Source organism: Helianthus annuus, chromosome 13, assembly GCF_002127325.2.
Source record: "Helianthus annuus cultivar XRQ/B chromosome 13, HanXRQr2.0-SUNRISE, whole genome shotgun sequence".
In the NCBI taxonomy this organism is placed as follows: domain Eukaryota; kingdom Viridiplantae; phylum Streptophyta; class Magnoliopsida; order Asterales; family Asteraceae; genus Helianthus; species Helianthus annuus.
The window spans coordinates 66,087,144-66,107,356 of NC_035445.2; the positions used below are offsets into that span (position 1 = coordinate 66,087,144).

General features: G+C 36.7%; 1 long non-coding RNA gene across 4 annotated transcripts; it reads left to right on the forward strand.

Moving 5' to 3' along the window:
* The first annotated feature begins 15 nt into the window (after positions 1–15).
* LOC110898002 lies at positions 16–19,408 on the forward strand. 4 transcript variants are annotated; one of them, XR_002569182.2, is made up of 6 exons: positions 16–104; positions 499–668; positions 2,099–2,224; positions 16,663–16,823; positions 18,405–18,465; positions 19,171–19,408. It is a non-coding gene; the product is annotated as an uncharacterized LOC110898002 (long non-coding RNA). The 4 variants fall into 4 exon arrangements; XR_002569183.2 differs by having other exon boundaries at positions 16,689–16,823; XR_002569181.2 differs by lacking the exon at positions 16,663–16,823 and having other exon boundaries at positions 18,374–18,465.
* Positions 19,409–20,213: the final 805 nt, after the last annotated feature.

Below are 20,213 nucleotides of genomic sequence, written 5' to 3' on the forward strand. Positions count from 1 at the left end.
TTTAAACAACCAATTCTTTTTTAAAACACCACCTCACATATTCCTATCGTAACACTGCGGCCTTCCAAACAAACCAACAATCGTATTGATCCTTGCGAAAACAGGTTTATCGTTCATCCTTGTATTTTTCATTGTTGTACCTTTTGATTTTAAACATCCAAGTTCATGTGTCATTCCGTTACATTTAATTTGTTGGAGTAATTTAGGGTTTTATAGACGACGATTAGTCTGGAACAGTTCGTATTGCACTTTGAAATTACAATGGTGAAGTATTTAGATTAGTGATCTGAGGCAGGCAGGCAGGCAGAATGAAGCCTAATTTCTTTTAGGGTTTTGAATGTATATAACTATGTGTATGTATGGGAATGTTTTCTGTTTTGTTTTTTGATTCTTTTATTGTTGAAAGAAGATCCTCCTAAGTTTGGAATTGAACTTGTTGTGTGTTGCTTGCATCTTGACTTGTTATTTTGTATTATTTATGGATGGATATCTTTGTAGGCAAGGAAGGAATATTGAAGCAAATGCATATGTATCTTAAATAAATTGGTGTCTTGTTGATGGAAATGAGAGTAATCTTGGATTCATCATAGAAAGAACAGCAAGTAGTTTCACAAATGCAAGCTTGGGTGGATTCGATATCATCTTTTAACACCCCATCACTTGCACAGGTACTTGTGTTTCTATTTTATTTATTACTTTTAAACATCCAGGCAAATGAATAAACTGATAGAATTATTATTAAGGGGGTGTTTGGCCTAGCTTTTATTTTTTGGCTTATGCTTATATTTTTAAGTAGCTTATAGCTTATTTTCTATCATTTGATAAGCCTTGTTTAAGTGTTTGGATTAGCTTATAGCTTTTTTTTATATCATTTACCCTTACACAAAGAAGCTTTTTCAAAATAAGCTAAAAAACCATCTTCAAGTAAGCTTCTTAAAATTAGCTTATATAATCTAATAAGCATAAGCTTAAAAAGCTAAACCAAACACCAAATTAAAGCTTATTTTGTAAAAAAAGCTAAAAAAGCTATAAGCTTTGTTAAAAAAGCTAGGCCAAACACCCCCTAACTTTCTTTTGATGAAAATAATCACCTTTATTTCCTCCCACAACATTGTTGTGAATTGTGATGGGTCTTAAAACTTAAAAGGAGGCTTTTCCGTTATAAAGCTTTCTGGGAACATTGGAACATATACTTATTAGATTGTTAAGTAAGCCCTGATTGGGTTGGACTACTATTTGATGATGAATTCACATGCTCTTGCTTTCTTTTTGTGAGAAAATGAAAATATTTGATTGAAAAAGAATGGTAGGGAAATAAGTCGAGAATCTGCTTATGTAATAAGGGAATGGCTCAAAGCTATGACGTATAATGTTTTAGCCATCCACACGCAGCAGAAATCTTTGTCTAACAACTAAAACAAAGATTGTTCTAGCCAACATCCACCTCTAGATCTCCTTGAAAAACATAAATTAAAATTATTTTTACGTTTCAAGTTACATTGGTGCCAACACTCAGCAGGGGCGGTTCTTAGAAGAGCCGTGGCAGGGCCACGGCCCGGGCAAGTTTTTCGGGCGTAGTGCTAATTTTCCGCATTTCGATCGAAATTTTTTATATATACTATGTTTGGCCCGGGCTTTTTTTAGTGCCCGTGTCTTTCGGCCCTGGCATGTTCAACGGGCAAGATCCGCCCTTGACACTCAGGGACCTTTTTTTTCTCTAATCCATATCACCAGAGTGACTGTTCCGAAAGTTGATAAATCTGGAAAGGATGATGTAAAAATTGCTTAATGATCATGTAATAGTTGTCAGATACCATGAAATCTGGAAAATATGATATAAAAATTACTTTTCCTGTTATGTTTTTAAAAAATTGATATCTTTAAAAGAGACTTGAATTTACAACCTAAGGGTTGTAGAGATCCATCTATAAAATTGGCGACTTTTCTCAGTTGCTAATCTAAATCTTTTTCTATTAATAGACATGTGTACAACACAATAGTCCCCTGTTATCTATTGCATTAAAATTAAATCATAAACATTCCTTTTGATGTTTACTGCATTGCATGCCATTGTTTTTTAAAGTTTGGTTGATTGTAGGAATTTCATCGACTTCGTTCTAGCCTTAACAAGCTAAAAGAGAGCAAGATCAGATTAGAAGGCAGTGGGTCCCATCAGCAGCCTCTTCTTAAAGAACGCACCAATCTCATGAGAAATACAGGACAGGTGCGTTAAAATTGTTCTGGCTTGTTGGTTTCTTAGGGTATTATAATTCTATATTTATATTTAATGTTGGTGATTACTTCCCAATTCTATTAGGGGGCGTTTGGTTCGCAAATTTAAGGGAATTGGAATCTTAATTCCAACTTCATGTCTTTGGTTGATAAGGGAATTGGAATTGGGCATTAATTCCTTCAAAGCTAAAGGAATTCAAAATCTTTCCTATATGTGAAGGAATTAAAGTAAATTCATTGGAATCTTTGACCGTTCCTACCCGAACCGTTTCTACTGCACCGTTTCGACCAATTCTGTCTCGACCCACTGTTCTCGTCCCTAATCGTTTCGACCCGCACCGTTTGACCCGAGCCGTTTTCGAACCGTACCATTCGATTCAAAGCGTTTCGACCCGCACCGTTTTGACCCGAAATGTTACGACGAACCGAGGGTGGTGGGGGCCTGGGTGATAGATTCCAATTTATTTGACAACCAAACACATCAAAAATGGAATTGAGATTTCAATTCCAACCATTCCAATTCCTATTGGAATGTTTAAATTGCAAATCCAGTTTCTTCAAATTCCAATTCCTATACAAATTCCAATTCCATAACATTCCACAAATCAAACACACCCTTAGAAGGTATGACTGTCTTGTTTGGTTTCAGGATATTGATTTTAAATAAACTTGAAATAGGAATTAGGTGTTCTGAAATTGGGCGTTGTTGTATATACATATACACGTTTTGTTCGTCAGTTCACATTGTATTAGAACCTTAATTATTGTATAAAAATTGACCATTAGAAACAAAAAACTAACCATAGCTGAAACCTGCCACCAGTCGGCAGCAGAATCCTTAATTTCTTGATGCTACCGCTTTCCTGTCCTGTCACCCTTTCCTAGTTAACAAGTGTGCACTCTTGAATTCTCTGTTCATGGTTTCTTGCTTTTTAAGACAGTTGCCAAGTCCGTGCTTTTTAAAACGTGAAACCAAGAGTATTTATATTTTAATCCTTAGGGGGTACAGGTGACATGGTGTAGCTTCTTATTACTTTCTGTTTTGGCTCAAAGGCTGTGAGCCCGTACTGTTAGTAACTTAGTGTTTGTATAGGCAGGGGTGGCGGGTGACGACCACCTTGAACTTTTTTAATGTTATACATAGCCGACATCCCGACCACGCCCCCTAAAATTTTTCAACCACTCTCTAAAATTTTTGAAACCGATCTTTAAGAAAAATTATATTATAAATTTATAAATTAAAAAAAATAATATAAACAATTAATTTGTATAAATTATAGTTAATAAGCCCATTACAATTTACAAAATACCAATCCATTTACAAATTACCCGATTTCCATTGTCCAAGCCCATTAACCCAAGTCCCAACCCAATTACCCATTCTTTTAAACTTAATAAGAAACACTACGCCTTTCACTTCCCGACCACATCCCACCGCTCGTCGTTTTCTGCTGCCCAAACGACATCTCGTGTCCAACCAGAATCCCGCCAGTGACCACTTCTTTTCTGACTAAGGTATGATTTATTTTACCCTCTTGTTTTATTTGTTGTTTGATTTGATGATTAGGGAGGTTTAGATATTTAGAATTAGGTAATGTTATAGTTTGAAACTTTTTTTTGTTTATGTGATTAGAGTTTAGATTGCAACCTAGGGTTTGTAAATTAAAATTGAAACATTGTTTAAGTTGGTTAGAAATTTAGATTCTAATAATTTATTGATTATGTGAGTTAGAATCAAGATTGAAAAGTGAAACTGAAACATTGTTTGAAACTTTGTTAGTTTATGTGGATTAGAATCAAGATTGAAAAATGAAACTGAAGAATTGTATGAAGTATGAATTTATGGTCAAAGACATTTTGTCATTATGTGAAATACATAGTAAATTGGTTATACTTAGATTATAATGATTTATCTTGATTCTAAATAGGAAATATGAGTAGTCCTATTATGGAACGGTATATCAAAATAAAAGGTGGAGAATCATCTCCCAAAACTTTTGAATACGTTGACATGGATACTCTTCTTTCGGATCCTGCTGATCGAAAGCCGATTTCATCAGTTAGTCAGCGAGATGAGATTAGAAGGACATACATACTTCGAGGACTATGTGAATCAAGAGGTATAGACTTCCCACAATCAATGTGTTATGGTAATGAGTTAAGACAATATATAGAAAGTTGGTATGGTACATATGAGTATAACGAGATGGTTAGAGTATATAGTGTAAGATCAGACTGTGTGTTTTGCTTATGTTGCTACTTGTTTAGGGGAACATTTGGAGATCATTGAGGCTCATTTGTTTCCATGGGGTACAACGGCTCGAGAATAAATACATGTGACTTAGAAAACATATAGGCCTAGTTAATAGGTCCTACAACTAATGTTTCAATAATTTTGCCAATTTGATTAACCAACATCAACTGGTACGAGCAAAATTAGACAAAAAGACCGATAAGTAAAAAACATGAATACCGACTTAGATTAGATGCTTAACTAGACTTGGAAAAAGCTTGTTGAATCTAGGATTGTCATTTCGTGGTTATAATGAATCAAAAGATTCATTAAATAAAGGAAATTACTAGGAGCTTTTAGAGCTAATGAGTGAAACAAAAGAAAACATTGGTAAGCTTATCCTATGGAATGCACCCGGGAATAATCAAATGACAAGTCCTATTCAATTCAATTAGAGACATTAAACATTGTTATGCTCAAAAGGTACTTAAACAAGTTTTTGAAGATCTTGATGGTGATGTTTTTTTTTCTATATTGGTTGATAAATCATGTGACGTATCTAAAAAAGAACAAATGACCATTTTTATTCGATTTGCGAATAAATTTGGGATTGTTAAGGAGCACTTTATTAGGCTTGTTAATGTCAAGGAGACGAACGCATTAACGCTCAAATCGGCTATTGATGATTTATTTGCAGAACATGGGTCGAGTTTGGCTAGGGTTAGAGGCTAAGATTATGACAATACAAGTAATATGTCGAGTGAGTTTAAGGGCTTAAGGGCTCTAATTTAAAGGAATTTTTTTGACGTTTACATTCATTGTTTTGCAAACCAACTTCAACTAGTTGTTGTGGCAGTTGCTCACAAACATACACCTATTTGGATACCTTTTGAAACGGTAGCAAGTTTAACAAATGTCGTTTATGCATCTTCATAACGTCAAGATATGTTTCGTTAAAACCAAAGAAGTAACTTGGAAAATATTTTTTTTGCTGGAAGTTGGTTGAATCAAGAAATATCACTTTCAAGTCCCGAAGATAGACGTTGGAATTCCCATTACAAAACGCTTTCTTATTTCCTGACTTAATATCCAAACATTATAGAAGTTCTTCGGTTGAAAAAATGGGTTTGAATCTTTCTTGTCTCAAACAAACGGACGAACTTAAGGGGATATAAAAAATATGACTTTGTATTTTACACACACTTGAAGTTACATAATCTAACAGCACAGACACATTGTCCCAATGTCTTCAAAGATAAGATTAGGATTTGTTGAATGCGGTTTCATTGGTTTATTCCACTAAAACCAACTTGAAAAGTTTATACCGAAAGGTTCTAATGAGTTATTGGAGAAAGTTAACTCTTTTTGTGACAAGTATGGACTTGAAAAGAAACATATCGATGATGAATATATTAACCCAAAGTGGTCAAGAAGAAAAACAAACATCATAAATTGGCACTATTATGAGTATAATTGCTTCAGTGCGGTTTTAGATATGCAAATACAAGAGTTTGGGAACCAGTGGCGGACCCATAAATTTTTCCTTCGGGGTGCGGAATATTTTTAAAAATTTTAGGCCGCCTAGATATATAAATAAAAATTTCGGTTCGGGTCGGGTCATGCAAAATAAAAGACATCAAACTAAAATTTATATAATCATTAAAAACACGTCAAATGTTGTTACAAACATATTTAAAATGTCGCTCTACGGGTTTTCATTTTTTGAAATCTATCCAAAACATCATCTAGAGTTACTTTCTTAAGCAAGTCCTTCTCTGTATAACATATACAACTATCACTTAAATTCTCATCGCCATTCTGATTACGCAAGTCGGTCTTCACATTCTTCGTTGCCGAAAAACATTTTTCAACGGTTACGGTTGCTACCGGTAATACGAGAACAAGCTTCAATAACCGATATACCAATGTATAAGTTATGTGAATATTTATTGAAACCATTAACCTTACAAGACTTGACAAACCATCTAAGTTGGCGAATTGTTTATCTTTTTTCACAAAACCAATGTAGTTTCCGAGTTGAACCGGAAGCCTTCGTTTTTCGGCTTCATCGAAATCATATGGATACTTTTCGGCTAGTTTTAGTATATTTGGAATGTCAAACGCACTAAAATTATCGCACGGACTCAAACAACTCATATAAAGAAGTAGTTCCGATGTTACCTCGTTAAAACAGTTCCCAAATTCTTAAATTTGCAAATCTAGAACCGCATTGAAGCAATCACACTCGTAATAATGCCGATTTGAGATGTTCGTCTTTCTTCTTGGCCACATTGGGTTGATATATTCATTATCTAAATTTTTCACCTCAAGTTCATACATGTCACAAAAAGAGTTAACATTCTTTAAGAACTCATTAAATCCTTCCAACCTAAACTTTTCAAGTTGGTTCTTCGTGGAAGAAACCAATTTAACCATATTCATCAAATCTTGTTCTTTTCTTTGTAGACATTGGGACAATGTGTGTGTGATGTTTAGAATATGCTCCATCAAAGGTGTGTAAAATACAAAGTCGTATTTTTTCATATCCTTTTGAAGTCCATCCGCTTGTCTACTACAAGGAAGAGTTTGACCCATTTCTACTATCCATCCAAGAACTTCCATAATGATTGGATATTAAGTAATCAAACACGAAAGCGTTTTGTAGTGGGAATTCCAACGTGTATCTCCGGGTCTTGAAAGTGTCATTTCTTGATTCAACCCACTTCCGGTACAAAGCACGTCTTCCGTTTTTTCCAATTGTCTTCTTTGGCTTTCACGAAGCATGTCTTGTCGTTTGTAAGATGCACAAACGACATTTGTTAAACATGTTATCGTTTCAAATGCTCTCCAAATAGGTGTGTGTTTGTGTGCAACCGCCACAACAACTAGTTGAAGTTGGTGTGCAAAACGATGAATATAGAAAGCCGAAACATTTTCCTTTAAAATAAGAGCTTTTAAGCCGTTAAACTCACCCGACATGTTACTTGCCCCGTCATAACCTTGGCCTCTAATCCTTTAAAAACTCAACCCATAATGTGCCAACATATCATCAATAGCCGATTTAAGTGTTAATGCGCTTGTCTCTTTGACATGAACAAACCCAATAAAACGCTCCTTAGCAATCCCAACTTTATCAACATAACGAATAACAACCGCCATTTGTTCTTTTTTTGATACATCACATGATTCATCAACTAATAAAGAAAAAACATCATCACCAAGATCTTCAAAAATTTGTTTAAGTACCTCTTAAGCATAACAATGTTTAATGTCCGCTTGAATTTCAGGACTAGTCATTTGGTTATTCGCCGGTGCATTCTCTAAGATAACCTTACCAAACTCTTCATTCATTTCACCAATTAGTTCTAGAAGCTCTATGAAACTTCCTTTATTTAATGAATCTCATTCATCATGATCATGAAACGCCAAACCGCCGTTCAACAACCTTTTTCCAAGCAAAGTAGAAGCACTTAATCCAAGTTTGTAATCACGTTTCTCCTTAGGGGTCCTTTTGTCCCATTGTGTGTGTACCGCTTGCTTTTCGTTAAGTAAATCGGCACACTTTTGGAAACATTTGTTGTGGGCGCTATCAACTAAGCCAACATGTTTTGTAAGTACCTCATGTACTTTTTTCCAATTGTTATACCCATTCAAAACAAATGTGTGTCTATGATCACCAAATTCGGACCTAAACAAGTAACAACATAAGCAAAACACACGATCCGATTTTATACTATACTCTAACTATCGGTTATATTCCTTTTGGTCATACCATTCTTCCTTGAATTTTCTCAACTCTTTACCTTGAAACGTTGATTTTGGGAATTTAATGCCCGTTGGTTGACATGGTCCTCTTAGTAGGTATGCCCTTCTAACATCATCTCGTTGATTCACGTTGTTTGATGCAATCGCCTTGCGATCATGAGGATCCGAGGGAAGAATATTCACATCAACAAAATCGGAAGATGATTCAATTTCAACCGCTTTCCTCTTGTTGACAAATCGCGTCATAACTTCCTTACTCATTATGCCTATCACATACATAATAAACAATGATCTTTGAGTGTTCAACCATCAATATTCCTTAATTTTCAAGTTTTGAATTTCAACTTTTCAAACCCTATACTAGAATCATATAATCAATAAGAGATTAAGAGATAACAAACCCATCCTATAAAGACTAGAACAACCCCAAATTACCTCAAAACACATAAAAGTTTAAACTTTTTTAACCCATCTTATTATATCATGAGTCTATCATGAGTCTTGAACAAAATCACATAAACATCAAAATAACAAAAAACAAAACATGTACTTTTTCGTGGCCGGAATAAAGCTGTTCTTGGCTGGAATGTTGCAGTCGTCGTCGGGGGTGGGGGTGTTGCAGGTCGCTAGCAGTGAGGTGAGGCAGAGGGAGGGCGGGAATCGCACAAAGCTGGCAGTCGATTGGGTTTGTTTGTTTTTTTTTTTTTGGTAAACTGGATTGATTTTGTTTAATTAAAGTTGTATTTGGGTTGGGCTTGAATTGATATTAACTTATTGGTCTTGATGGCATGAATTCAAGTTTTATTAAAAAAATGGGTTAGTGGGCATTGGATCGGGTTTCAATCCGTGTTCACAATTTTTTTATATAAATTGCTAACATTTTTTTTCTAAGGGGTGCGGACGAAAATTTCCAAGGGGTGCGGTCGGGATTTTTCGCGGAAAATACCACTATTTTTTTTCAAGGGGTGCAACCGCCCACCCACGCCATAGGGTAGGTTCGCCCCTGCCGGGAACTGTTTTAACGAGGTAACATCGGATTTACTTGTTTGAGTCCATGTGATAATTTTGGTGGGTTTGACATCCCAAAAGTACTAAGACCAGCCATAGTTATCGATAGCGAATAGCGGTCAATAGCGATAGACAACCTATATGCTACGTAGCGATAGCGATGAAATAGCGCACACTATTTCGTGTTTAGCGATAAGGTAGTAGATAAATTAAAAAATAGAAAATAGCAATCCATATTAGATATATGTATTTTATAATGTTAATTTTGTATTTTTTATGTATAAATTAAAAAGTTTAAGGACCAAATGTAAACTTCCGAAGATAAAGGGGGTTAAATGTTTAAATAGACAAACTATATTTACACTTTTTAAGTAAAAAGTTACAAGTTATAGGGACTCAATGTAAACTAAGTAAAGATAGAGGGGTTAAATGTTTAAAAACCTAAACTTATAAAAACCCTAAAAGCCTGAAAACGCAGATACGCAGCTGCTGGTCTTCTTCTTCCCCCTTCTTCCTGGTTTCCGGTTGAAAGCAATACCGTCGCCGGATTTTGTAGACGCAGATACGCAACTGCTGGTCTTCTTCTTCCTGGTTTCCGGCTGAAAGCAACACCGTCGCTAGATTTTGTCGTCGGATTTCACGTCGGAAGTCGCTATAAGGTCGATATGTACCTTGTAGCGACATATGGCCGCCACGCCACGCTATTCGCTATAGCGGCCGCTATAAGCGCTATCGATAACTATGAGACCAGCCGAGATGCATCCATATGATTTTGAGCCGAGCCAGATTCGTGAGCGTTTATTCGGCTCACGAATTTTGGCAACCCATTTGCCCCACTTGCGCATCCGGATTCCTCTGTAGGGTTTTGAGGTTGATGAAGTGGTGGCGGTGGTGCAATCAATCTCGGCGCTATATCGGTGATATCTCGGTGCTATATCGGTTATCGGACATGGAGTAACATATCGGTTTTAATCTCGGTGCCGAGAATATCGGCGATAATTACCGAGATATCGCCGATATTTTGTATATTTCATATCGGCCATCTCGCCGAGAATATCGGTAGGCCCAAATTTTGTTCTTTTCCCTTTAAAATTTGCCATATCCTCCTCAAAGCCCATTCGATTTTCATAATTAGGGTTTTATTCTTTGAGCCATATCCTCCTCAAAGCCCATTCGATTTTCATAATTAGGGTTTTATTCTTTGAAGATGACTGCTGTATCAACCAAATGATGCTTACCTAGTGTTGCGGTGAAGAAGAAAGACGACAGATGGATGTGTGGTGTGGATGATCTAGAAGAAACAAGGCATATGGAGAGTTGATGAAGTGAAGAAACAAGAAGATGAAAATGACGGATGTAAAAATGTAATGCAGTTGTAGGGTTTTAAGATGTTCCATTAAGCCCTTTCAAACTTGGGCTTATAAAAGTAATTATAAAAGTGGGCTTTTCTTAAAACTTGGGCTTATTCCTAAAAATCAGAAAATTTTGACTTAGCTCAATGAATTCTTAAGGTATTTATTGGAAATTTGAAGTATTATTTTATTTTTTATAAGATATATATATTTATGCATGATATAAATTACCGATATTCCACTGATATCTCACCGTGATAACCGATATCTCAAATAACGGTACTTGACCGATAACCGATATTTTTCTGCATTAACTGCATAGTGATAAACCAGTAAAAGAAGACTTCCGATTTAACTCGTGGCCTACATTGATCATGTGAAAGCGAATAATACCCAATTTGCTAAGGAAAATACCAATGAAACCCTGTTCAACAAATCTTGCTCTTTTCTTTAAAGACATTGGGGCAATGTGTCTGTGATGTCTAGAATATGCAACATCAAGTGTGTGTAAAATACAAAGTCGTATTTTTTCAAATCCCCTTGAAGTCCGTTCGCTTGTTTGGCGCAAGGAAGATGCAAACCCGTTTTTTCAACCCACCGTAATAGGATATAAAGTAAGCAAACGAGAGAGCGTTTTGTAGTGGTAATTCCAATGTGTATATCCGAGCCTTGAAAGTGACATTTTTTGATTCAATCCACTTCCCTGATACAAATGATATTTTCCAAGTTACTTTTTTAACTTTCATGAATCATATCTTGTTGTTTGCTAAACTTGTTACCGTCTCAAAAAGTCTCGAAATAAGTGTGTTTGTGAGCAACCGTTACAACAACTAGTTAAAGTTGGTGTGCAAAACAATGAATATAGAATGCCAAAACATTTTCCTTTAAAATTAGAGCGGTTAAATGTTAGGGGTATCGGATCAGAGTAGGCTCGAGCGGAAGCGGAACAAACACACACACACACTAGCAGAAAATAAAGAACACGAGATTTACGTGGTTCGGTCAAGGTGACCTACGTCCACGGGTTGCAACTAGGGTTAGGATTTTATTACTGAGGTGATACCAATTACAAAGATCCTATCAACTATTTATAATACCCAAATTAGGGTTTACAACTTGTTGACCAAGAAACCGTAAAATAGGAAACCGGATATCAGACTTAACAAAAAATTAACGAATATACGTATCTGTTCCATATTCCATATTAGCGCATCTAGCAATAGTTGCAATAGATTAGAGCATCTACCATCTATTAGAGCATCTGTCACAATTAGAGCATCTGTGAACAATAGATGCAATAGATTAGAGCATCTATCATCTAGAGCATCTATTAGAGCATCTATGAAAGAGTAGCACATCAAACAATAGAGCATATGCAGATGCTCTATTATGTTCCTGCATTCCTGCAAAGCCTTCATATCTAACAATCTCCCACTTGGAGGCTTTGCATAAACCACAAAGCCTATCCAAGTAAACCTATCACCGGTTCAAGTCTTTCAAGCCTCCAGTTCCCAAGAACAAGCTAAGACTTCAGTCACATCCAAACCACCTAGTTGCAACCACACCTCTCATCAAGTACCTGAGAGACCAGTTGAAGCTCCCACAAGCTCCAACCCAGCCATGACTGAAATCGTCACTGACCCATCCTCTGTCTCAACCGGCTTGCACGATCCACCAGCTCCAGAGATACACCGAGAATCAATACCACTCTCCACATTTTGCAAACCATTTCCAGGAGAGCATTTTTCTTCAGTCGGAACTTTCGTCTTCAAAACCCAACGGTTCTTCGTGATTGTACCCGGAACACGACCCGTGCTCCCACTATCACCAATTCCTCTGACTGGCTTAAACTTAGACCACCGACTACATTCAACTGACATCCCCAAAGCACCAGGATTCAAGTTTGCAATTTGAACCCTCTTCCGCTTACTAGATTCAGTGAACCAGACTTTATGCTGTACAGAGACGGCTACTCCCTCAGCAGGTATCTCAACTAGATACAACGATCCTCGTCTCCTCCCACAGGCAACAATGAGATTTCCATCAATCACCTTCCACTTCCCACCACCAAACTTAACATCTAGTCCCTGTTTATCCAGTTGACTAACAGAAATAAGTTTCTTCGTTAAACCTGGAATTACCCTTACGTTCTTTAAGTTCCATGTAGTGCCCAGTGGAGTCTTCAGATTGACATCTCCCATACCCGTAACATTAAGAACATGACCGTTAGCTAATCGTACCTTTCCAAAGTCTCCTTTTTTTAGATTCACCATCGTCTCCCCGCTGTGCATGGCGTGAAACGAAGAACCAGAATCCATAGCCCAAGAATCTATAGACTCTTCACAGCAAACCAGTACGTCACCATCAGATTCATCTGACACAACACTGTTTACATGCTGCTTACCATCCTCTTTCTTAGGATCAGGACACTCGTTTTTAACATGCCCCTTTTCACCACAGTTCCAGCACCTCACATTCTTCCCAGCTTTAGACAAGCTTTTCCCACGACTCCCACTGCTTCTGTTTTTACCTCTTCCCCTGCTAACACTGAGCATACCAGAAGTAGATCCTCCACTAGTGTTCCTCCGGCGAACATCTTCACCCAAAACACTATCCCGGACCCGATCAAACTTCAAATTTCCAGTTCCAGCAGTTTCAGTGACCGTTGTCACAAATCCTGACCAGCTATCAGGTAAGGAAGATAACAAAACCACAGCCTGAGTGTCATCATCCAACTTCATGCCCATAGTTGCTAACCTGGACAAAATTGAATTGACTTCGTTAATGTGATCAGCAACTGAACTGCCCTCGCTCATCCTCATATTAAACAGTTCCCTCATCAAGAACACCCTATTACCGGCAGACGGCTTCTCATACATATTTGACAAAGCTGCTAACATATCACGAGCAGTTGTTTCTTTCATGATATTAAATGCAACACTCCTCGTCAAAGCCAGTGTAATTTTACCTCTTGCCTTTTTGTCCTTTGAGTTCCAAATTGCCTCGGCAGCTTTATCCATTCCAGTAGGTTTTTCTTCCAGTACCACATCCAAATCGCATTCACCAAGCAACGCCTCTATTTGCATTCTCCACCATGCAAAATCAGTACTGTTAAACTTCTCGATTCGGAACTTCCCGTCTTCAGCCATAGCAAACGAGAAAACCAGAAAAAACCACAAGGAACCAAGCAACCGAAACCCTAATCGCCAAACACCCTAAAACCACCAGATCTGCAACAGCAAACCCTATGACGCAAACCCTAGACCTTACGAGCCGTAACCAGAGAATAGGTACGGGCCGTAAACAAGTCAGCGGCGACGGCAGCAACAGCAGATCAAGATCTCTCGTCCAGCTCTCTCTCCCTCTCCTGTGATAACCGTGTGAACCGTGTATTTAACTGAACCTTTGGCTCTGATACCACTTGTTAGGGGTATCGGATCAGAGTAGGCTCGAGCGGAAGCGGAACAAACACACACACACACACTAGCAGAAAATAAAGAACACGAGATTTACGTGGTTCGGTCAAGGTGACCTACGTCCACGGGTTGCAACTAGGGTTAGGATTTTATTACTGAGGTGATACCAATTACAAAGATCCTATCAACTATTTATAATACCCAAATTAGGGTTTACAACTTGTTGATCAAGAAACCGTAAAATAGGAAACCGGATATCAGACTTAACAAAAAATTAGCGCATATACGTATCTGTTCCATATTCCATATTAGCGCATCTAGCAATAGTAGCAATAGATTAGAGCATCTACCATCTATTAGAGCATCTGTCACAATTAGAGAATCTGTGAACAATAGATGCAATAGATTAGAGCATCTATCATCTAGAGCATCTATTAGAGCATCTATGAAAGAGTAGCGCATCAAACAATAGAGCATATGCAGATGCTCTATTATGTTCCTGCATTCCTGCAAAGCCTTCATATCTAACAGTTAAACTCATACGACATACTACCTGCACCGTCATAACCTTGGCCTCTAACCCTAGCCAAACTCAACGCATGTCGTGCAAATGAATCATCAATAGCCGATTTGAGCGTTAATGCATTTCTTCTTGACATGAACAAGCCCAATAAACCGCTCCTTAAGCCGATTTGAGCGTTAATGCATTTCTTCTTGACAGGAACAAGCCCAATAAACCGCTCATTAACAATCCTAAATTTGTTCACAAATAAAAAAACAACGGCCATTTGTTCTTTTTTGTATACGTCACATGATTAATCAACCAATAAAGAAAAACACCACTATCAAGATCTTCAAAAACTTGTTTAAGTACCTCTTCGGCATAACAGTGTCTAGTTCAATTTTAGGACTGGTCATTTGGTTATTCCCGAATACATTCTTTAAGATAATCTTATCAAGGTCTTTGTTTCTTTCACCCGTTAGGTTTAAAAGCTCCAAAAAATTTCTTTTATTTTATAAATTGGTTCATCATGACGACGAAACGACAATCCTTGAAGCACCTAATCTAAGTCGGTATTCATGTTTTTCCTTATCAGTTTTTTTGTCGATATTTGCTCATGCCGATTGATTTTCATTAATCAAATCGGCACACTTTTTGAAACATTGGTTATGGGAGCTATTAACTATGCCTATATGTTTTCTAAGGACCGCATGTATTTTTTTCCAACCGTTATACCCCTCAGAAACAAACAACGAACGTGTCTCTATGATCTCCTAATGTTTCCCTAAACAAGTAGCAATATTAGCAAAACACACGGTCTGATTTTACACTATACTTAATACTCTAACCATCCGTTATACTCATACTTATCATACACACTTTCTATTAATTGTCTCGACTCATTACCATGACACATTGATTGTGGGAAGTCTATACCTCTTGGTTGATATGATCCTTTAAGTATGTATGCCCGTTGATTAACGTTATATGATGAAATCGGTTTGCGATCCGAAGGAAGAGTATCCACGTCAATGTATTCGGGATTTTCTCCACCTTTCATTTTGAGAAAAAAAATCGTTCCATAATAGGATTACTCATATTTCCTGTTTAGAATCAAAATAAATCATTATAACCAAATTTTCAAACTATAACTTTAATTAAGGAGTTAAATGCCATTTTAGTCCCTGTGGTTTGGGCCATTTTGCCAGTTTAGTCCAAAGGTTTTATTTTTAACCTGTGGGTCCAAGAAGGTTTCACAGTTGCCATTTTAGTCCACTAGGCTAACTCCATCCATTTATTCTGTTAACGAGAAGACCAATTCGGTCATTTTATATGGCTAAATTGCCCTTTTAGTTAACAGAATTACATACAAAATTACCGAATTGGCCTTCTCGTTAACAGAAAAAATGGGCGAAGTTAACCCAGTGGACTAAAATGGCAATTGTGAAACCTTTTTGGACCCACAGGTTAAAAATGAAACCTTTGGACTAAACTGGCAAAATGGCCCAAACCACAGGGACTAAAGTGGCATTTAACTCTTAATTAAGGGTTATTGGATTTCAATAATCATAATTTCAAACTATAACTTTAATTAAGGGTTATTGGATTTCAATAATCATAAGTTTCATCTATTGGCCGATAATAATCCCAACTTAAAAAATTCCCTCCAACAATTCCAACTTGTAAGAATTTGCCCTCATCGATCCTTTTCCAACCGAGGTCTAACCCAGTTAGTTATATGCTGACGTGGCAGCTTATGTGGCATAACCCTTAGTAATTTGCTGAGATGGCTGCTTATGTGGCACCATCACCACATCCACCTCCACCACCCACCACCACACCATTAGCCACCACTACCCCCTTCAGTCACCGCCACCCACCACCACCACCACCACCACCACCTTCAGCCACGATTCATTGGGAACTTGGGTATGATGTTGAAGTGATAGGCTCAAGCTTCATATTAAAATGATATGCGAGTTATACCATCTTCAGGCTCTACATGCCACGATTCTTTGATTTTTTTTTTTTTGAAATTAGAAATCATTTAATCATGTAAAAGGATTGAGAATTATTTTATAAATTTGGGTTTGAAATACATATCGTGTAAACATGAGAGATTAAATTGGATTAACGACCATAAAATTTATAAAGGTGGGTGAGTTCATGCTCTGTTCCAGAAAAAAAAAAACAGACAATGAATCGTGCGTGGATCATCAGCAACCAGGAAAAATCAACAAAAGGTTACCAATCTATTGATGGAATCATCAAGCTTATGAAGATTCCTCATCCAAATTCGTGCACAAGGAATTGTGGTAAGTTAATTCAACCTAAAAATTTCAACAGGAATTTGGTATTTCTGTATACAAGGGAAAGAAAAAGGCTTACATTCACTTGATTACTTCTTTTTAAGGATCTTTCAAGATTCAATCCTAATAATTTGATAAAAACAATGGTGGTGGTGGGGGCTGATGGTGGTGGGTGGTAGTGGATGGTGGTGGCTGAAGGTGGTGGGTGGAAGTGGTTCAAGGTGGCGGCGGTGGTGGGTGGTGGAGGTGGTGATGGTGCCACATAAGCAGCCATCTCAACAAATTACTAAGGGTTATGCCACACAAGCTGCCAAGTCAGCATATAACTAACTTGGTTAGACCTCAGTTAGAAAAGGATTGATGTGAGCCAAATTTTTACAAGGTGGGATTGCTGGAGGGAATTTTTTAAGTTGGGATTATTATTGACCAACAGGTTAAACTTAGGATTATTAAAATCCAGTAACCCTTTAATTAATTATAAATCTTCCCAATTATCAAATTAAACAACAAAAAAATAAAACAACGGGAATAAATCGTGCCTCGGTCGGGAAGGGGTGATCGTTGGCGGGATTCTAGTCGGACGTGGTTGGGTAGCAGGAAGGAAACGGCGAGTTGAGGACGGGATTGGGATTTTGGTGGGAAGTGAAAAGTTGTATTTCTTTATTAAGTTCAAAAGAATGGGTAATTGGGTTGGGCTTGGACAATGGAAATTGGGTAATCTGTAAACGGAATGATAGTTTGTAAATTGTAATGGGTTTCTTAACTCTAATTTATACAAATTAACTAGTGTTTTATATTATTCTTTTTATTATAATATAATTTTTCTTCGGGTCGGTTTCAGAAGTTTTAGGGGTGGTTGAAAAATTTTAGGGTGCGGAGTTGAAAAATTTAGGGGGTACGGTCGGGAATTTTGCTTATATATAACATTAATTATTGGTTTTGGTTTTAGTTTCAAGTTCTTTTCAAGTAAATTCAGATTTGAAATTAGATAGGTTTCGTGATTCGTTAAGAGATAGAACCAACAATTTGTTCACTATTCACGAAAAGAATTGGGCCCAAAATTATGGTTAAGGGTAAATAAATTACAAAAATAAAAACTTAGTGATAGAGCAAAAACTTGAACTTGAGACCTTTACATTATTTTGAGATGGTTTTTGCCACTACACCACCAATATTTTTTTGCATAGTAAAAGGATGAATATACTAAATATATAATTTAATAAATATATACAAGTTTATAAAGACTTTTCGGGCCCTTTGAAATTTTGGGCCTCGGGCGTCGGCACGGGTTTGCCGGGCCCAGAGCCGGCCCTGCGAATCAAATGGCTTATAATTATAAATGTTATGTTATCTTTGAAGAAGTCAATGGACACCATAATTCTTTCTTAGTTGTGATCATTGATGATCACAAGGTGCGGCTTTGAGGTAGATCATCTTACCGATTGATCGTAAAAATAAACTCTGTAGTTCATTTCTGTATAGAATTAACATTTTTGCAAAATGCAAAACTTGCTCAAGTGTTTGGATATATGATCATGGGTTTGATTACTTGTAAGGTTGTGTATTATGTTTGCTTTATGATGCAAGTTTTTGGGAGAGCTTGAAACACTTGGCTGAAGGCGTACGGGATGACTGGATCGTTTTCAAGGTTCGTGGTTAAGGCTTAAAACTATTTCTTGTGCTTTTTTTGGTCATTTGCAAATGTTGGCTTTTGTATACACAGCTTTGAAAACATAGAAACTATGGTTGTATTTTAGAAAAAATCATTGTTCTATTTTTACATAAAGAAAGTCAATAGATTTTTTAAACCAACCAAAAAGATTGTATTTACAGCCATACATGTCACTTGATTAAAGGCTATGCTGATAGAAAGGCCCATTTTTTGTCTTTGAAATTATGACTTTCATATTGAGATTTTTGTTTTGGTGTTTTCTAAGCTGTAATGCTCTTATAATTATTATTACAAGTGTAGACTTTGATCTACACTCGTCAAACGGGTTGGCAGGTTTTAAACAAGTTAAGAGTTGTAATCAAGTGGTAAACGGGTTAAATAGATTGCCGGGTTCAGTTATCATTTATATATTCTTTATTCTAATCTTAAACATGTTGGTGGGTCGACCTGTTTATTTATACCCCAAGCCAAACATGTCATCTTCATTAACCTGGCTAGGTGGGTCAACCCATTTATAACCCAAAACCGTTGTACTCGATTATAAGTTGGATCATTTTCGTGCTGTATTGTTTTATAGTAAGGTGTGTTTAATGGAAAAAGTTGTATAATCAAGTTGATAGCATGGAGATTAAGGGTTTTCCTTTTTCATATTGTTTATAATGAAGTAAATATCATTTGAAGGTGCAAAATTAAAGAAGATGAAGGAAGTTAATTAGTTGCTAATGGATGTGACCCTGAAATTAAGGCATGAGAATGATGAGAGGGATGTTGGTGTAATATGTATTATGTTCTGTTTTTGGAAAACAATGGGGGCTTGTTTTTTTGGACAGAGAAATCTTGTAAAGAGATTTGACCCACTTTTTGATTAGATTAGACATGCATTGAATCATGTGGAATCATATGTTATGTTTAGTAACTACTCCTCCTCCCTTGTCCCACACACTTCTTCCTATCTAATCATTTTTTTTCTTTTTTCATATATAATAAAACCATTATTTCTTAAGTTAATTACAAGAATGGTGATGTGGCTGGGTTCTAATCATACATTGGAGTTCTAATTATAAAAAAAGTTGCATGATTGAGGTATGTGGTTTTTATTATTTAACAAGTTTTGGTTGTAGCATCTGTTTTTGTTAATACTAGAAGGGGCCCGCGTGATGCGGTGGGAAACACAAAAACTGTCGTAATATGCATTGTTGGTTTGGTTATTATCCTTAAGCGAAATTGAAGTCATTCGTTAGTCTATTTTATTAACCAATCGGTTTTCGGTTAATCAGTTCGGCTTAGATTGACAGTGCTTTGTTTGATTAATTTAATTTCGATTAATAACCAAACCAAACTTGGATTAAAACTTTTGCTGAGAAAAACAACCCGTAATATTTGATACTATTTAATTTCGATTATTGTTGTTCAGAATGATTACATAATAAGAGAGTATATATATAGATTACATATTTTCACTTAACTACCCTCTAGAATAAATATTAGTCTATCTTCTATTTGTCTAACATTTCTCCACAAGTTGAGGGCGGGAAACCAGGTGCAACTTAGACCTCAAGAACTCGAATCATTGTGGAGACAGCGGTTTGGTGAAAACATCAGCAATTTGATCATCGGTCTTGATAAATTGAACATATAGTTTTCCTTATGTTAGGATTTAGATCACACACACACGATCAATAAACGAAAGCAATAAGAAAAGTAGACACGGGATTTACGTGGTT